Below are 20412 nucleotides of genomic sequence, written 5' to 3'. Positions count from 1 at the left end.
TACATATTTATATATATATTTGGGATGGCTTTAGCTCTCCCTCAAATTTTCCATGGTACGTGTATATAAAGTGCACTGGGGGCCTTTCAGCAAGGGGAGCTGAACCCCTATAGCCTGTGGGCACCTTTTATGATGGTCAAGCTAAATGGTCCAAGATAATTTTTTATTTCATGCTAAAACTTATTCTATATCCTGACATATTAATTTTATATGCATATGATAATGTTCACATGGTTTTGAATTGGGTAGGGAGGGGTGCATGGGGGTGGATGTGTGTTGTGTGTGTGTGGGGGGGGGGGGGGGGGGGAGTTTTTATTTTACTTTTTTAAAAATTGATGGATGAGGAGGGGTGAGGAGATAGAGGAGGAGTAAGGGTAGTTTTATTTTTTTTAGTTCATTGAGAAATAATATGATAGTTAATTTTTTTTAAAAAAAGATAGTATGGTTTAATATGCTCAAACGAGACATTTTACTATAAAACAATCAGAACTAATTTTTAATATTATCGGGCATCGCATGAGTACTTATACTAATATAACCAAGAAGCATAGAGAAATTAATCAGGAAAGAGAGAGTCAAAATAGGATGTCAATAATAATAAACATTATTTCGAATATAAACTGATTAAGAGATATTCCACAAAAGATTGACACAAAAAATTTTATAAATCCAATAGCATATTTCTAATGAGGAAAAATATTAAATGTTTAAATATGATTATACAAGTTGGAAACTAGAAAGAAACAAAGAAGGTAACCTAATTAATATTATGGGATTTGGTCAAATCCTATTGAAAGAGGAAGTTACATAATATTTTTACCTTTTTGTTATTAAAGTTTATTTTCATCAAACAATTATAATTATTTTATCACTGTAAATATATCCTTTGTATTGAGATCCAATATCACATTTTTTTATTTTCTTAAATTAAAGATTTTGTCATGGTAGGAGCGAATCCTCCATCAACATTGAATTTCCTAATCATCAAAAAAAAAATCAAATAATGTGGATAGAAGGTCCAATTGAAGAACGTATTGTTAGGAACTTTAGTGTTGGTTGAAGGATTTGTTCCAATCATGGCTAAACTTTTAATCTAAGAAAAAAATGATTGAGGATTAACGTCAAGGCTGTATTTATAGTAACAAAGTCATCAAATTGTTTGATAGGAAAAAACTTCAAAAATGAAAAAAAAAATTATGTTACATCCTTTTATAGAGAGATTTAATTAACACCCATGATATTAATCGAATTCCCTTTGTTATTTTTACATCTTTGTCAATCTGTGAAGATTATAATTACAAATTCAATATTTTTCTATTTAGAATCACTTTATTGAATTTTACTTAGTTTTTTCTGTGTCGTTCTTATATGGAATATATCTTAGTAACTTAAGGGTTTGGGCTATAGGTGACAAAAGAGTTTTAAAATGAGGTGTAGGTAACACAAGTCTTAATAATTGAGTAGAGATGACAATTACTTAATTATGGTTTAAGAAAGTTTGAAAAATTTTAAAATAACTCACAAGTTTTTAAATTTACACCTTGATTCAAATGTTAGTTAATATATAACGGGGAACAAAGGGAAAAAATGTGTCTTTTTCTCTCCCCTCATCCGTGGTTATTTTCTCTCTCTTGGCGATATTTGTTGTTCATTGTTGTTGTTGCTTTATTCATCATCTTTTGATTCATTATCATCATCTTATACTTCATTATCAACTTCATATTCTTCTTGTTGACCATTGTTGTTGTTCTTGTTGTTACCCCAACTGCTGCTCTTTGACCAAATTTTTATGTCAAATTTTATTTTGTAAATCACTTTTAACTTTGGAATTTACTTGAGAGGAGACTTTGGTAAGTCAGATTATGCTTTTTAGTTGAATCTGGGTAACTGCTAGTGTTGTTTTTACAACAATAGTTTGCACGCGAACAGGAATGCAATACAAGAGTAATCTGTTTAAACATATCCATTAACTACGGCACCAGATAAATGTTCTGTTATAACAGTAGGCTCCTGTTGGATTCATGTTTAAGGGTTCTAGGTTCCTGTAATATGATTATGAATCGAATAGATGAGTATTCTGTTGCATCGGATTAGTAATCTGTTTCAATAGATAAATAATCTGTTTCATCAGATTACTAATATATTTCGAACAACAAAATACAGCTCCTGTCACACACAAAACCTAACAGATAACTCATATGTTCTTGCTATTGATATTGGAATCAAATTATTCCTTAATTGTACACATGCCATTTGTTAAGAAATAGAAATAGACAGCATGAAAATTAAATAAGAAATAAAAAGTCAAGTGCATCAAACATAATTTTTTATAAAACAAACAAAAAAAATACATAGATAATAGAAAAAAAGATTAATTATTATTATCATCATTATTAACATCATTATTATTTGTATGGCCAGCCGGCCAATCTTCAAAAGACAGCAGCAGTGCCCTCCGCAGCCTGTGGATCTCCCGCAGCATCCTTACTCTGACGGCGGCTAACTCCTAGTGCAGGTCATGAACCTCCTTCTGCAGTTTCCTCATGGAGTCTCATAAAATAGCGACATCCCACACAATATCAGCCATATCTAAAAAACGTATAAGTTGACAAAACGCACACGTAAACACAAAAGTAAAGAAAAGAAAGAATTCGAATGTAATGTAATACAACGTATATTTACACAAAAATCAAGAAAAAACTTACCAGAGACAGGAAAAAGCTATCAAGTCCTGGAAGAGAAAGTTGTTGAAGGTGTAACAAGAGCGAGGAATAAATAGTATGTAGTAGAACGAACAATTGAGTAAGGAAGGACCTATTTATAGAGGATTGAACTTGAATGATTTAGGAAAAAAATCGCAACTGTTTACCTCCATTTATTAATGACATTCTTGATTACTGTAAGAAGTTATGACTTAATTAAATTAATCAATATTATGATAAGTCATCATTTTTCAGCTTTATTATTATTAATAATTAGTTCTTTCCAGGAACCATTTTTTTACACTGTTTTGGGCAATAGATAATATATCTGTTACATCAGATAAATCATCTGTTACAACAGATATATCATGATTTGCAACAAATAGATAACCTGTTGCATAAGATAATATATCTGTTGCAACATATAATATATATATATTTTTTTAAAAAAATATATTATCTTCATGACATTCAAATTTTTTGACTTTTTAAATATATAAATTAATAAAACAGATTTAAAGGCACAACTGTTCACCTCCATTTATTGATGACATTCTTGATTACTGTAAGAAGTTATGACATAACTAAATTAAACAATATTGTGATAAGTCATGAATTTTAAGATTTATTATTACAAGAATTAGTTCTTTCTAGTAACTATTTTTTTTACATCGAGTTGGACAACAGATTATATATTTGTTGCATCAGATAAATCATCTGTTACAAAAGATATATCATCTGTTGGACAAATAGATAACCTATTGTATCAGATAATATATCTGTTGCAACATATAATATATATATATTTTAAAAAAAATATATTATCTTCGTGACATCAAAATTTTTTGATGTCACACCTCTATTTTTTACCGCCCCCGACCTCGCTATGGAGTTGGTTTTAGAAAAAATTGAGTTTTTCCAAATAAAGTGACGTTTTGAAAAGGGATTATTTATTTTATAGAGTCGCCACTTGGAATTGAGTTTGGGTGTTCCAAGTCACCTTATTGAATCCCCATTCAAAAGGAAATTACTCATTATTTTTGGTCTGCGAACTAGAAATCCGGATAAGGAATTCTGTTGACCGAGGGGAAGGTGTTAGGCACCCTTCAAGTCCCGTAGTTCTAGCATGGTCGCTTTAATGACTTACGTCTGGCTTAAATTAATCTTTTAGATACATAAAACATTTTTTATCCTAAAAGTTACTTACATCCTACTTTAAATTTATTTTAAATTATTTGAAACTGTATTAACGCGTGGCTTACCGATAGTAGTACTTTTCAGCCTTACCACGAGTTTTGGTATATTTCTCGCGTCTTTGAGGCCTTTATGGATCATTCCATTTTTTGTAGTCTAAATAAGCACCTAATAGTTTTAGAATCTACCCAACCCGGTTCAAACGGGCTTCAAAAGGTAGGTTAATTTATTATAGTGAATGGTCGGTAGCAGGGCTTTCCAACTTCATCGTTAATCTTCACTGGTATATTAAATTCTTTATTTTCTAAAGATCAAGGTCCTAAATCATTCTTTTACGAATTTGCTCCCTTACAAATGAGTTTTTCCTCTCTTTCTTTTTTCAATTATGATTATATATACATATATATTTTTAAACTTTTAAACATAAAAGATTAGTCTTACTATTGCACACAAATTATTAATACATAAACTTAAACAAACATCACTTAAAAGCCACATTAACGTAATTCACAACACAGTTAATTAATGAATGTCACATTTACTGAAACTACCATTTTGAAGTTAACCTAGAAATTAAATGGTCACATATTGCATTTAAACAACTTATTACGAAGAAATTAACATAGAAGAAAAAAATAATAATAATAAAATTTATAACCACACCATTTCTTTTAAATGAATGAAACAACTGTTTATTATTTTTCTTTTACTACTTTTGAACCAACTATAACTTTTTTTGTAAAACTCGTTTATCATTTACATTTTTATATAATACATGGGCTTATTATTGCTATGACTATTTATGATCGCATACTATAGAGAACATAATTAAATACCACAAATTAAAGGCAACATTACTCACGTATTGTGTAGGCTTGATGATTTGAGGATCTCTTAATTAACAGTAGTTTTAGACGTCAAAGTCATGCATGCATGTGAACTCTTAATACGGAATGAATAACTTAAACTTACGTTTGGGCTTCAGACTTCCGTTAACCTAATTTTAGATAACTAACACAAAATTAGAAAAAAATTAGTGAGAAGCACCCTAAACCTTGATTTCTTTACATTTTTGGTTGTTTGCATGGCCACAAGCAGGAAGTTGAATAGTACTGTAGTACAATTCATATTTTGTTTTTTGGTTGATGCGACAGAGACTGTATACCCACTTATTGAAAAATAGCTAATACCCACATGGCTAAAGGATAAGGGTAGATTTGTAGAAATATCTGCCTATGCCATTCAAGAAGTACAGAAGATAGCAACTTTGACATTTAATTCATATAATCCCACCAAGGCATGATGTTAAGAAAAGCATTTTCCTATGTCAAGCAAAGAAAGTATCACAAATTAGTTGTCGTGGTTCTATGTTTGTAGTGTTTTTTATTTTTTTTTTATTTTTTTTGATAAGTACTAATCAAACTTGATGAATCTACCTTCTCAAAGCATAATATTTTCAATTACAAGACTCAAATATAGAAGAAGCATTTTTCCTAAGCCCGAGAGATTGGTACGACAACATTCATGCTAGTTTCAACATCACATCTCAATAATAGGATAATTTTATGGATAGAAACCATACAATAATATCGAAACAAGTTAGGGAATAAGATTAAGAACCTGTAAAGAGAGTAATACTGCGACAAAACAAACTCCTACACTAAAGTCAAAGACAAGCAGCCACGAGAACTCCTTGGCTAGAACTCGAACAATAACCAGAACCTTAACTTCAAACTTTAAAACCTTCTTGCTTTTCTTTTTTCCTCACTAACTTCTCCCTCTTTTTTTTTGTTTTCAATGTTCTTCTGTTTCTTTTTCTCTAATCTCTCTAGTGTGTTCTTTTTTTTTTCCTCTGTAATGTTCCCCCCCCCCCCCCCCCTTTTTTCTTCTTACTAATGTTGTGTTTATAGGAGATAGTGGTGTGTACCTGTGTGTGAGTTGTGGACCGTGGACGTGGGGAATTAGTGGGAATAATGGGAGTTTAGGGAGTGATTTTGAGGGAGTGGGTATGTGGGGGATTAGTTTAGGGTTTTTTTTTATTATTATTTTAAAAATTAATGTTTAAAATAAAAATACAGAAAAATAAAAAAGAAAATAAAATTTATCTAAAACCAATAAAATACAAGTTAAATAATTAGTCTTAGAACATGATTACGGAGTATTAATATCACTAGATTATTTATTAAAAGCTAAAAGAAGAAAACAAATATAGCTTAGCAAATTTTCTTTTTCCTAAAAATAAATAAATAAATAAATAAATAATAAAAAAATTATTTAAAAATGTGACTCTATTTTTGTATTTTTAAAATAATAATAAAAAATTATCTAAAACCAATAAAATACTAGTTAAACAATTAGTCTTACAACATGATTACGGAGTATTAATATCACTAGATTATTTATTAAAAGCTAAAAGAACAAAACAAATATAGCTTAGCAAATTTTCTTTTTCCTAAAAATAAATAAATAAATAATAAAAAAACTTATTTAAAAATGTGACTCTATTTTTGTAGTTTTCAAAATTTTTAAAAGATATTTAATAAAAATAAGATAAACTTAAAATATCTAATTTAGACCCTCAAAAACAAATTGAATTGAACACTAAAATGGCGGAAAACACGTAGGTTTGGTCAAAAATTAGGTGTTTACAGAATGCCCCTCTTTGTTTGAAAATATGGAGAATTTTCAAGCAAAGAAGTAAACATGACTAATTTTTGGCCCAATCATTTATTCAAAATTAATACGTAAATAAATAGGAAAGAGGTGTGACCGAGCCCTGGCTTTGGACATCCTACATATCTCGGGTTATAAGAGAATCAGGTCACGTGTAGTTAAGAGGGATGTAGGAATAAAAGGAATGAGTTAGAGAATCGAGTTGAGGTCCCGTCGAGTTTCCGGTCCGTGGCTCCTTTTATTACATCAGAAAAAGAAAAAGTAAAACTAGAAATTAAAAATACAAGATCCTATCTATTCTATTTGTCTTGATTGTCTTGCTTCGGATCTACCTCTTAGATCTTCAATTATCGTCTCACCTTCTTCTAGTGGGTACCTTGATCTCAAGATTTGATCTTAAAGTTAGGATTTGAGATGTGAACTTGCAACTTGGATTGAGCCATTGACACTCTTTCAAAGGACAATTCATAGAATAACTTTGGATGCTTGTTCGCCTGGTCAGAAGTTAAAAGATGTCTATTGATATATTGGGTCGCTACAAATGCAAAGCTGACTCTAACTATCTTTAAACCGATCATTCTTCTATATTCTAACCGGAGATGAAATTCCATTCTCGGCATCAAACCTGTGTTTTGCAGAAAAACCTGCTAGCCATCAAAGAAAACAAAATACAACGAACAAAATTTCCTGCCCCAGTTTGCACTAGGAAAATTTTGTGATTTATTAAAAAAATTATAAATAAATGATAAGAATCTAGGCTAGGTACGTAATAAAATAAGAACCCTATTCTTAATAATGCAACCAAAGGAAGTTATGCCTAATCAATGCATGAAAAAAAATTAGGATTTTTGCTTCTAAAAATGTGACTAGGGATTGTCATACCCAATGAAGACATAAAGAAGAAAAATAGGAAGGTTTATTTCCTAAAATGTCAACTAGGCGCCCTATAAAGATGAAATAAAATGTCAACTAGGGGATGGCGCCCTATATAGACGAGATAAGATGTCAACTAGGGAATGGTGCCCTATGAAGACGAATAAGATGTCAACTAGGGGATGGCGCCCTATGAAGACGAGATAAGATGTCAACTAGGGGATGGCACCCTATGAAGACGAATAAGATGTCAACTAGGGGATGACACCCTATGAAGATGAGATAAGATGTAAACTAGGGGATGGCGCCCTATGAAGACGAGATAAGATATCAACTAGGGGATGGCGCCCTATGAAGAAGAAAAAGATGTCAACTAGGGGATGGTACCCTATGAAGACGACATAAGATGTTAACTAGGGGATAGCGCCCTATGAAGACGAGATAAGATATCAACTAGGGGATGGCGCCCTATGAAGACAAAAAAGATGTCAACTAGGGAATGACGTCCTATGAAGACGAGATAAGATGTCAACTAGGGGATGGTGCCCTATGAAGATGCAAAAGATGTCAACTAGGGGATGGCGCCCTATAAAGACGAATAAGATGTCAACTAGGGGATAGCGCCCTATGAAGATGAACAAGATGTCAACTAGGGGATGAAGATGAGATAAGATGTCAACTAGGGGATGACGCCCTATGAAGACAAATAAGATGTCAACTAGGGGATGGCGCCCTATAAAGACGAAATAAGATGTCCACTAGGGGATGGCGCCCTATGAGACGAATAAAGATTAGGATTTTTTTTATTTTTTTGTTAGAAAAGAAAAAAAAATGCCTCAGTCTTAAATATGAGGGGTTTTATTATTATTATTATTATTATTATTATTATTATTATATTGATACGAACTTAGAATTATAGGAGTATAACAAAAAGAGAAAATTTAATAAAACTTAACTTTGCTATGCTTTTTTTTTTCACTAAACTTCACAAGATTGCTTTGCCCCTGTTCAAGCAAAGAAAAAAAAATTGTGAGTTTTAAACTTGGCAATTGGTTTGTTGCCTTGAATCCCTTGGAGGTTTGCCTTATCCTTGCCCCAACTTGATACGGTTGATTAAACTAATTTGTTGGTGAGCTTGAATCTTCGTCTTTCAAATTCTGTTGTATTTTTGTTTGTTTCAGTACGATTCTGTTCTTCATTTTCAAATGCTTCACTCGTAGCACTCATCTTAACTGGATCCCTGTCCTTGTAAAGGTGGTGAACGCCCAATAATCTCTACTCAATTCCACTAGGAGCCATGGTCAATTTTGTGCGTTTTTCTTTATTTTGCATTTGGTACAAGACTTACGCATAAAAACAAACAGAGCGTGTAAAAATGAAATAAGGAAAAATCAAAAGAAGGAATAAAAAAATTATGTTTGAATAGAAGGTATTTCTAATAGTAAATTAAGAAAGCTTATTTAGAGGTGTATATTGACTTCAATAACGCATGACACACAATTTGGAGTAGATATTTGACCCTTCAAAACTGTCTAATCTCGAATTAGGCTGCACCTATCAATCAAATCAAATCATCCTTCTTGATCTTTGTCCTGTCATTATAAACTTTGTTTGACTAAAGTTATTCCTTCTAGGATTTTCTCAATTGACCTCTCTAATTTCGATTGTCTCGTTCATCATTATCTTATGGCACCCTTGAGGGTTTTCACCAATAAGATTTTATTTTTTTCCTTTTTTTTATTTCTTGTGGTGCCTCCATGGGTTTTCACCTACAAGCCCTTTATATATATATATATATATATATATATATATATATATATATAGCACATAAGGCTTGACATTCTTAAAAATTGATCGGAAGGTCTTTAATGGACAAAGGGAAAAGGATTTTTAGGATAAATTACAACTTAAGAGCCATATAAAAGTGACACAGGATATATATCTCATCTTTTTTGAATACCAAGATTTTTATTATTATTTTTTTTTGTCGGACCGAACCCCAAAATAGGGCTGCCTACGTATCCATTTAGGAATCAGGTCGAAAGTAGTTTAATGCTAACACATTATAAACTTTTTTTGAATCATCTTATGGGTGCCTCCATGGTTTTTCACCCACAAGTGTTTGTTTTTTTTACTCCAAAGAGGGTAAGCAAGGAAAGGTAAATAAAGCTCGAAGGACTGACAAGGGATTAATGACATTTAGTTAAGTAGAATGATGACCTTTCGTCATCTCAAATTGAGAATGTTAAGCACAAGTGTGTCAAATATAATATCTTTTGACTGAATCGGCATTGATAGCTTTTTCTGTCATTTTTCCATCAAGATCTGCAAGTTGCAAACCTCCATTTGATAATACTTGTTTAACTATGTATGGACCTTACCAGTTTGGTGAAAACTTTCCTTTAGCCTCTTCTTGATGTGGAAGGATGCATTTTACAACAAGTTGGCCGACCTCAAATTTTCTAGAACGTACCTTCTTATTGTTAGCTCGCGCCATCCTCTACTGGTATAATTGGCCAAAGCAAACTGCCATCAACCTTTTTTCATCTATTAACAACAATTGTTCTAGTCTAGACTTGACCCATTTAGCATCGTCAATATCGGCTTCAACAACGATTCGAAGCGAGGGAATTTCAACTTCTGCGGGAATCATATCTTCATTCCCATAGACTAGTAAATAAGAAGTTATGCCAGTCGATGTATGGATAGTTGTACGATATCCTAAAAGAGCAACGGTAATTTCTCATGCCATTGTCGAGATCCTTGGACCATTTTCCTAAAAATCTTTTTAATATTCTTGTTCGCTGCTTCAACGACTCCATTTTCTTTGGGACAGTAAGGGTAGAATGATGATGCACAATCTTGAATTACTCGCAAACCTCCTTTATTAGATGACTATTGAGATTGGTTGCATTGTCTGTGATAATGGACTTTGGTATACCAAAATGACATATGATGTTGGAATGAACAAAATCCACTACTATTTTCTTCGTGACTGATTTGAAAGTAGCAGTTTCTACCCATTTGGTGAAATAGTCAATAGTGACCAGTATGAATCGATGCCCATTAGAAGCTTTTGGTTCTATTGGACAGATTACATCCATGCCCCAAGCAACGAATGGCCAAGGAGCAGACATAGGATGCAGCTCTGAAGGTGGCGAGTGAATTAAATCACCATGAATTGGACACTGATGACACTTGCGAACAAAGCGAAAGCAATCTCGCTCCATAGTTAACCAATAATATCCTGCCCGCATAATTTTCTTTGCTAAAACATAGCCATTCATATGCGAACCACATACCCTCAAATGTACCTCATTCATGATTCTTTCAGCTTCCTGAATATTAACACATCTCAACAAGTTCAAGTCTGGGGTTCGTTTGTATAGAATCTCCCTACTTAAGAAAAAACCATTAGCAAGTCGCCTAATAGTCCTTTTTTGATCTGCATTGGCGTGTATTGGATATTCTTTTGACTTTAGGAAGCATTTGATATCATAGTACCAGGGTTCATTATCTGGTTCTGCATCAATTATATTGCAATAACCATGTTGATCTCGTATCTATATCTCTAACGGGTCGATATGCGTATTTCCTAGGTATGGGAGCATAGAAGCTAGGGTAGCCAGGGCATTAGCCAACTCATTATGGGATCTGGGAATATATCTAAACTCAATAGTCTTGAACCTTTTCCTAAGGTCCTCTAAGAACTGTTTGTATGGAATGAGCTTGATATCTCTCGTTTCCTATTCGCCTTGAATTTGTCGAATGAGTAATTCGGAATCTCCCAACACCACTAGCTTGTGTACATCCAGATTTATTTCCATATTTAACCCCATGATACAAGCTTCATATTCTGCTGTGTTATTAGTACAAAAGAAATGAAGTCGTGCTATGGTGGGATGATGACGCCCAGTCGGTGAGACAAGAACTGCCCCAATTCCTACTCCTTTGACATTGATTGCCCCATCAAAATATAATTTTCATGCATACATATCATCTTGAACTTCTTTCTCAATTGGATTAATCTCTTTATTAGGAAAGTAAGTTTGCAAAGGCTCATAATCATTGTCAACTAGTTTCTCTGCCAAATGATCGGCCAATGCTTGTGCTTTCATAGCGGTACGAGTAACATACACAATATTGAATTCTGTAAGTAAAATCTGCCACTTCGCCAATCTGCCTGTAGACATAGGTTTTTGAAAAATATACTTTAAAGGACCCATTCGAGATATGAGGTAGGTTGTGTAGGACGAAAGATAGTGCTTCAACTTCTGAGCAATCCAAGTTAGGGCGCAACATGTCTTTTCTAAAAGAGTATATTTTACCTCATAACTCATGAACTTTTTGCTCAAATAATAGATTGCTTATTCCTTTTTGCCTATGATATCATGTTGTCCTAAAACACAACCAAAAGAATTGTCTATCACTGACAGATATAGAAATAAAGGCCTACCAGGTTCTGGTGGGACCAGTACTGGAGGATTTGCCAAATATTCTTTAATCTTATCAAATGATTCTTGACATTCGTCTATCTATTGGATAGCAGCATCCTTTTTCAGTAACTTAAATATCGGTTCACAAGTAGTTCTGAGCTGAGCGATGAATCTGCTTATATAATTCAGCCTTCTAAGAAAACTCATGACCGCAGTTTTATTCTTCGGAGGTGGCAATTCTCGAATGGATTTTACCTTAGAGGGGTCCAATTCAATGCCTCTACGGATAATTATGAAACCCAAAAGTTTTTTGGATGGAACTCCAAATGCACACTTGGCTGGATTGAGCTTAAGATTATACTTTCGTAATCTTTCAAAGAATTTCCTCAAGTCATATACATGATCGACTTGTGTCTTGGACTTGATAATGACATCATCAACATATACTTTTACTTCCTTGTGCATCATGTCATGAAAAATAGTAGTCATAGCTCTCATGTACGTAGCTCCCGCATTCTTTAAACCAGATGGCATGACCCTGTAGCAATAAGTACCCCACGGGGTGGTGAAAGCATTATTTTTTGCATCTATTTCATCCATCAAGATCTGGTGATATCCGGCATAACAATCCACGAAAGATTTGATCTCATGTTTAGCACAATTATCAACAAGGATATGAATATTGGGTAGCGGAAAGTTATCTTTAGGGCTTGCTTTGTTCAAATCCCTATAATCAACACAAACTCTGATTTTGCCATCTTTCTTTAGTACAGGCACCACATTAGCCAATCATGTAGTGTACTGAGCGACCCTGATCACGTTCGCATTCAATTGCTTCATGATTTCCTCTTTGATTTTATCGCTCACGTCAGTTTTAAACTTTCTTTGCTTTTGCTAGACCGGTGAAAAATCAGGGTATGTCGGCAGTTTGTGGACTACCAAATCAGTGCTTAGACCCAGCCTATCATCAGAAGACCAAGCAAAAACATCCTTATACTCGAACAAAATCTGAATAATATCATTCCTGATATTCTGATATGCATGAATACTTATTTTTATTTCTCTAACCTCCTCACCAGTTCCCAAATTTATTATCTCAGTGTCATTTAAATTGGGTTTGGGCTTATCCTCAAATTGATCCAATCCTTTTTTGACTTCATTATCAACTTCATCTTTATCATATTCATCTACTATTTGGTTTGTTGATTTGAGATTAGACAACTTTTTAGGATCTAAATGTGAACTCCGTGTGCATGCCATATTATTAGAGCCAGTATTAACATAACTGAAATAAGATAAAAATGAAAATTAAAAAAGGGAAGAAAAGATAAATTTACTAGAAAACTTGAATTTCATTTCATTGAATCGGAAAGGATAGGAGGGCTAACATGAAAGCAGAGCAACTAAACCATGTAGACTACAATCCTGAGAATAGTCCAAAATGCAAAAGAAAGAAAAATAAAACAATAAAATAAACTACCAAGACTCATTCCTTGTGGGGGGAGGAGTGGTTTCCTAGTTAGTGAGCTTGATATTTGGCCCGACGAACTGCATATCTGCATGGCTAGGGTCTTCACCCATCTGAACCATGTTTATTTCATAAAACATTTCCTTGAGACCTTGACATATTTTATCCACATCCTTGTTAGCATATGGGTCTTGATTTTCTTCCTTTTGAGCTTTCGTGAAAAATTGGCTTATGTGTGGAACCGGAATTGTCAATTTCCAAGCCTTCTTCTTCTGCTCTTTCGCCCATTTTCTATTTGCTGTGGTAGGCTTAAAGCCTAAGCCAAAGGTGTTGTGGCTACCACATGGATCTACAGGGTTTATAATTCCTTGTAGTGAAACCCCTAATCCTTTTCCCGGTTCATAACCATTTTGCAGTATTTGGCTAGCCACCATGATTGAAGTAGAAGAGAGATGAGGCCTCAGAATCGGCGTGCCTTCCACGACTTGATCAGCTGTCACAATTTTAAAGGCTTGATAAATGGAAGATTCATAACCCCCTTTTGCTTCGATACAGGGTACAAAAGGATCTCGATGTATGAGAAGGTCATCCTCTCCATGCATAATGATTTCCTGATTGTCATGTTCGAACTTAACTACTTGATGCAAAGTAGAAGGTATGGCTCTGGCCATATAGATCCATGGTCTTCATAAAAGTAGGTTGTAGGAAGTATCCATGTCTATTACTTGAAAGGTATTCACAAACTCAACTGGTCCAATAACCAAAGCAAGATCTATCTCACCATTGGTGTCTTGTTTTGCACCATTAAAAGCCCGAACGTATACATTATTGGATCAAATCCTATCTGGGCTGATTTTTAATTTTTACAAAGTAGAGAAAGAACAGATATCTACTCCTGAACCTCCATCGATCATTAACCCTTTTATGTAATATCCTTCACATTTGATAGTCAGATGCAAAGCCTTGTTGTGACCAGAACCTTTTGTGGGTAACTCATCATCAGTGAAAGTGATTCTATTTGCTTCAAATATTCTACGCACCATCCTTTCTATTTGATAGACCGTAGTTTTCTTTGGGACGTATGCTTCATTCAATAACTTAATCAATGCCTGATAATGTTCTTTAGAATGTCGCAGCAGGGATAATAATGAGATTTGAGCCAGGGTTTTCCTCAATTGATCAACAATGGAATAGTCTTGGGTTTTTATTTTCTTCAGAAATTCCTTAGCCTCTTCATCTGTGACAGGTTTTTTCATTGGCCCTTGACTATCTTTAAACTGTTTTGGTCTCCTTAATTCTTCTGGAGCATAGCATCTTCCTGATCGAGTCAAACCCCCTGTTTCGTTTATTTCTTCCATGACCTTTTTTCCTTTGTACATCACCGTGGTTTTGTTGTAGTTCCATGGGATGGTTTTTAAGCTTGTCACTGGGAGCTGTGCTGCGTGTCTTATGACAATTATCTCTATTATCTTTCTCATATTGTTGCGCTGTTTGTTGAGCCATGCGGGGCCACTCGAAATATATAGTTTTGGCCCATCTTGTGCTATTCCCTTTAGCTTTGCAGGAATATACAATACCATCTTTTCTTAATCTCGGGGTCTTATAATGGAACTCGCTCCTTTTACGATCAGTGGTTCTCTTTGCATAGACTTCAGTGCTTCACCCGGGTTCTTCTTTAAGGGGTCTATTTCCATCACTGCTTGGCTTGTTGGCCTATAGTCTCTATCTTCAAAAATCATCCCCACGACATTTATGTTACTGTGATTAGGAAGTGGATTGTCGGTGACATTCGATGCTTCTTCTTTTTGTATTATGATTGTCTTGCTTTCGATTAACTTTTCAATGGCTCTCTTCAGATTCGAACAATTTTTGGTACTGTGACCTTGGACTTTTGAATGGTACTCACACCTTACATTAGGATCAAACCAACTTGCATTCGGATCCACTTTGAAGGGAAAAACAGGTTCAATCCATCCTAATTTGACTAATCTCTGCAACAGGCTCGTATACTATTCTCTAATTGGGGTAAAGTTTTCCCTTGGCCTCTGTTCTCTTGTATAGTCTGCCTGAACATACGAATTACGAGAGGCTTGGAAATTGGGCTGCCGAGGATGAAAACCTTGTGGTGCAGGTGCCCGCCATTGTGGATGCTGACGAGGTTGGGCATACGCTTGAGCATTAAGAACAGCAGGTTGAGGTGTATAATAATGTTGAGGAGGGCTGGGTTGCCCCTGTTGGACATGAACGTAAGGGGAGTTTTGTCCCCTTTGGGCATTGCCCTGTCCTGATGCTATCATGGATACTTTTTCCTTCTTTTTTCAATTTTTGAAACCACCTGATCCACTCTGAATAGCTTGTGTAGTGGCCTTGAGGGCGGTTTGGCTCATGATTTTTCCTGATTTGATGCCATTCTCCACCATTTCCCCAATTTTTATTGCTTCGGTGAAAGGTTTACCAACCGCGGCTAGTAAATGATGAAAATAATCAGACTCTTGAGTTTGGAGAAAAATGTCAATCAATTCCTGGTCCTTCATTGACGGTTTGACTCTAGATGCCTGTTCTGTCCATTTTATGGCAAACTCTCAAAAACTTTCAGATGGTTTTTTCTTCTTATTAGTGAGAGAAGTACGGTCAGGGACAATGTCGAGATTTTATTGAAATTGTTGTACAAAATCTTGAGCCATATCATCCCAAACATGCCAATGAGAGATGTCTTGATCGATAAACCATTCGGAGGCTATTCCCGTCAGACTTTCTCCGAAATAGGCCATAAGCATCTCCTCTTTCCCTCCTGCTCCTCTAAGTTGATTTCAATATCTTTTTAAGTGGGCCACTGGGTCACCGTGACCACTATATTTGTCGAATTTTGGGGTCTTGAACCCTATTGGCAAATAAACAATAGGGAACATACACAGGTCTTTGAAAGAGACACTTTTGTGTCCTCCCAATCCTTGTATGTTTCTCATATTCTGCTCTAGACTCCTCACTTTTCTAGCTATCTCTTCTCGTTTTTCATTCATAATAGCCTTCTCAATCACGATATGAGACTCAAGCTGATGAGTGGGCTAATATGAATTTACGGGTTTGAATGCCAATTTATGAGGATAGACTTGATCATAATTTAGCTCATTGATAGGCTTCTGTATTATTGATGGAGGATTTATATTAGTTGGCACAGCCGAAATAAAAAGTGGGTTGTTTATGAATGATGGGTTTGGAGGACTCATAGTGGATGTACCAGCAGCACTAGACATATTAGCGTATGGACCAAATCCAGGCGGATAAAGTGGATCATCGACTTGGGCTTGAGTAGAACTAGAATGATTTGCATTCGAAGGACCAGGAATCGAGGAAGGCGGGGCTTGTCCATTCACCCAGGCTTGATACATTTCCGCAATTTGTTGCTTCAATAACCTATTCTCCTCCAAAGATGCGAACTCTCGTGGAACTAACTCATCTCAACCTTCTTCATTATCAGATTTTGTTCCATCTTTTAGAGTCATCTTCCTTTTTCCTTTATACCTTGTGTTGTACGGGTGAGAGGCCAGCTTAACCACAACCAACCAACTTACTCTCTCTCTCTTATGAAACAGAAACAAATATGAACTAACTCAAATGTCATACACCTAAGTAATTTCCTTCCTGAAATGGACTTAGAAAAACCCTCTTGTTTCATCCCAGCTTTGGTGAATTAATTTTTACCCTCATTATTTAACGCCAACATCTTAAAATTATTACTTGAAACTTGAAAAAATATTTGATTGCGCCCGCCGAGGGTTGCCTACATATCATGTTTTACATGAATCATATCATCACGTAGTTCATGGATATAGTAAATATATATATATTCAGAAATAAAGAGAATAAAAACTTGAAACAAATGCAAAATTTTCCATACATTTCCAACTGTTCTTAAAACAAAGCTTTAATGAAAGGAAACTAAAATTATCTAAAACTAGAACAGACTTGGAATACTGGTGAAATACTAAAAAAACTATAAATAACTAACTCTAAGAAAGCAAGGACTTTAATAACTATCATCAAGATGCGTTCCAAAGATGTCTTGCAACTTAATCCTCCCTCAGACTTGAGTAGATCCTGGATAATGCTTTTGGCAGATGTGGAGCGAGAGCACGTGCCTGACGCCCTAGATTTTCATCACCTCGGTGAAGATACTTAGCATAAACATTAATCAAGGTTTCACTGAGCTGAAGTACTTCTCCCCTGGCCTCGATCATACTCTCATGGCAGTTTCGCACCCAATGCTATGTAGTGCGGACGGTATGCTTTAGGTCTATTTCTTGTTCATGAAGGTCATCGATCTGATAGTGAAGCGCCTGTCGTTCGGTCATCCACTGGTTTCTCTCAACTTCAACTTCCTTCTGAAAAGTCGTGAAGCATCTTTCTATTTCTCTTTCCCGTTCCATGAAAGCTTTTAGCTGAGCCAGAAGCTTCGACTGTGTACTTGTCAGCAAGACCTTCTCTTTCTGAAAATCACTCGATTGTTGCTCCATAGCACTGGTGGCAATATCTGGTCTTCTTGTAGGGCATGCATGCAACACGATTCTCTTTCTCAATCTCCTTACAAGCTGACCTAATTCTGGCCTCAAATCTCGCCTCATGGTGAACCAATTCTTCTCTAGCCCTTTCCAAATCATTATTTAAGACGTGCAGAGTAGACCGATAGTTCTATTCTACCTCTCGTTGAGCCTGCTTAATTCTGACTTTAATTTTCGCTTCTCGATCCACTGGCTCTCTGGCTGACCTTTCTGGCATAGATTTAGGAGGAGGCTGGTCATGAAACCATGGCAGATTCCAATAGTCTACCTCGCCCTTGTCGTGGTCTTCCACCATGTGATAGAAACCTAAGATTACATATCTTCCCCAAATCTTAAGTATCTCAATCTTCCTTAGAGGGATGTCAGGGAGGAATTCGTACATGAACTCTTTCATATCCTCGACTGGCGGTATATGCTGACGTCGACCGAATTGTCTCATGACTCCTAGTGGCATGTAGGGATGAACACCTCGGAGACCCATTAATACGATGAAGGGTTGGAAAGTAGACATATATATCACCTCTTTTGAGGGGAATCAATGATAATTCCACACTATCTTCTGGGCTGTCAACCCCTCCAAGTACTCCTTCCAAGATCCTATTCCTTTGGGAAAGTTTTGGTCCTACATCCTCTTCTCATGGCCATTGATATAATCATCCCATTAGACTCGAAAATCCACAACAAATGGATGATAACGAACATGCTCGAGCATCCATAACTGCAATAGAATGTTACATCCTTCAAAGTAGTCTACCCCATTTTTACATATCATTAGGGCCCGATAAATGTCTGCCAAAATCATGGGCACGAGGGTGACCTTATGATTCTTCTCAAAAGCGGTAATAAACACAGTCAGACTGGTGCTGATTTTTCCTCCTCTCTTCGGAAATACCATGAATCCCAAAAAAGCCACTATGAATGCTTCAGAACTGTGCTTTTCTCAGGTTCGGTATCACCCCCCGTTGTTAAGTTCTGATCTAAACAACTCGAATCCCCTTTCCTGACCATATCTTTTGTACAAAAATTCTAGATGAACCCATCCATTTTCTAGGCAGCCTCTTATGTTCTTCTCTTTTATGTGCAATAGCTAGAAAAATCTTTCGGAAGTGACATGCTTCGGTATCATGGGTTCTCCTCAGTGAAGGTTCTTTCCCTTTCTAATAAATGCTCTTATTTCCTCCAGTATGGGAGTGAGCTCAAAGTCAGAGAATCGGATTACGTTATTTGAAGGATCCCAAAACTGTACCAAAGATTCTATCACGTCTCTTCGTGGTTCAACACTCAACAGACTCCTTAAAAATCCCAAGTGTTTATATACTTCTCCCTGTTCATAGTCAGTCATATTGTTATACCATATCTGCAATAGCTTTGGAACTTTATCCAACACCATGAAATGGGGTACTTAATCATCCATCGGCCTATTGTCACTCCTTCCGAATGAGTTCATATTGCCCTATAGGATAATGATGGCAAATAAGAATTCTATTTTAAACATCCTAAAGCAGGACAAAAATAATTTTCGAAAGAAGTTGACGGAACGACACGGAATAAGATTTCAAAATGAGCATGAGAAAATAATAACTGACAAAACAGGAAGTATCCAAGTCTTCTAAAACATCCTAGAGTAGAGAAAATAATGACGTTTGAACCAGACACATCAGAAATAATTAAATTATTAAAATAAAATAGTGGACCAAATTGTTTGACAAAATTTTAATTGTGTTTGACAAAAATGGGCTCTATGATATTCCTAAGAGAAATTTTAAAACCAAAGAAAATGGACATAACGAGACCACGACGTTAAAACCACTTAATCTTTTCAAAAAAGTTCTATGTAAAAATATTATATATTTTCTAAAATAAACCCTTAAAAGTTTTATTTAACCCTTTTTTTTCAAATCAATTAATTCACTTAAAAGCTGGTCCACATTCGATATGGCATTTCCTATAATGCAACAAGTAGCACATAAAATGTACCTGACCTAGACGGACTCGACCCCCGGGTCGAGCCCCACTAAGTCAAAATTGTACGTGATACCAATAAAATGCAGTCTATTAGGGATAGCTATGTCTAAGTCCTAGTTATGCTAGGCTCAACCTGGTGGAGTTAGGTCTCTAGACTGGCGGTGAAACGAGTAGACAACTCGAGTCGGCAAGGGTCAGCTTTACCGGTAGCAGGGATTTCCGGCTTCACTGTTGGTCCCTTCCCGTCATAAATTATGGGTGACTATAGAATCCTTCCCAGGAGCGTTGCCGCATCTCTGGTATCTCAAGTTTGGGAGCGTATACCGCATCTCCGAATATACAGTATCTCAAAAGACTCAGATGGGTGCGCGAGAGAAGACAATTTATATTGCAATTCAAACAATATCAAAGTGATAAACATGTAGGCAAAGAACACATTTAGTCCAATAATATACAATATCAAAATTAAATAAAGACAAACAAGTCAATATAAAAGCTCGAATTCTAGTTATATCCTCAGTAGAGTCGCCATCTGTCACACC

At 35.4% G+C, this 20412-nt stretch overlaps 1 pseudogene; it reads right to left on the bottom strand.

Moving 5' to 3' along the window:
* Positions 1-11005: 11005 nt before the first annotated feature.
* On the bottom strand, positions 11006-14017 carry LOC124898619 (annotated as a pseudogene).
* Positions 14018-20412: the final 6395 nt, after the last annotated feature.

Source organism: Capsicum annuum, chromosome 5, assembly GCF_002878395.1.
Source record: "Capsicum annuum cultivar UCD-10X-F1 chromosome 5, UCD10Xv1.1, whole genome shotgun sequence".
NCBI lineage: Eukaryota > Viridiplantae > Streptophyta > Magnoliopsida > Solanales > Solanaceae > Capsicum > Capsicum annuum.
The sequence above is the reverse complement of the archived record's forward strand: the minus strand, read 5'-3'. Positions and strand labels throughout refer to the sequence as shown.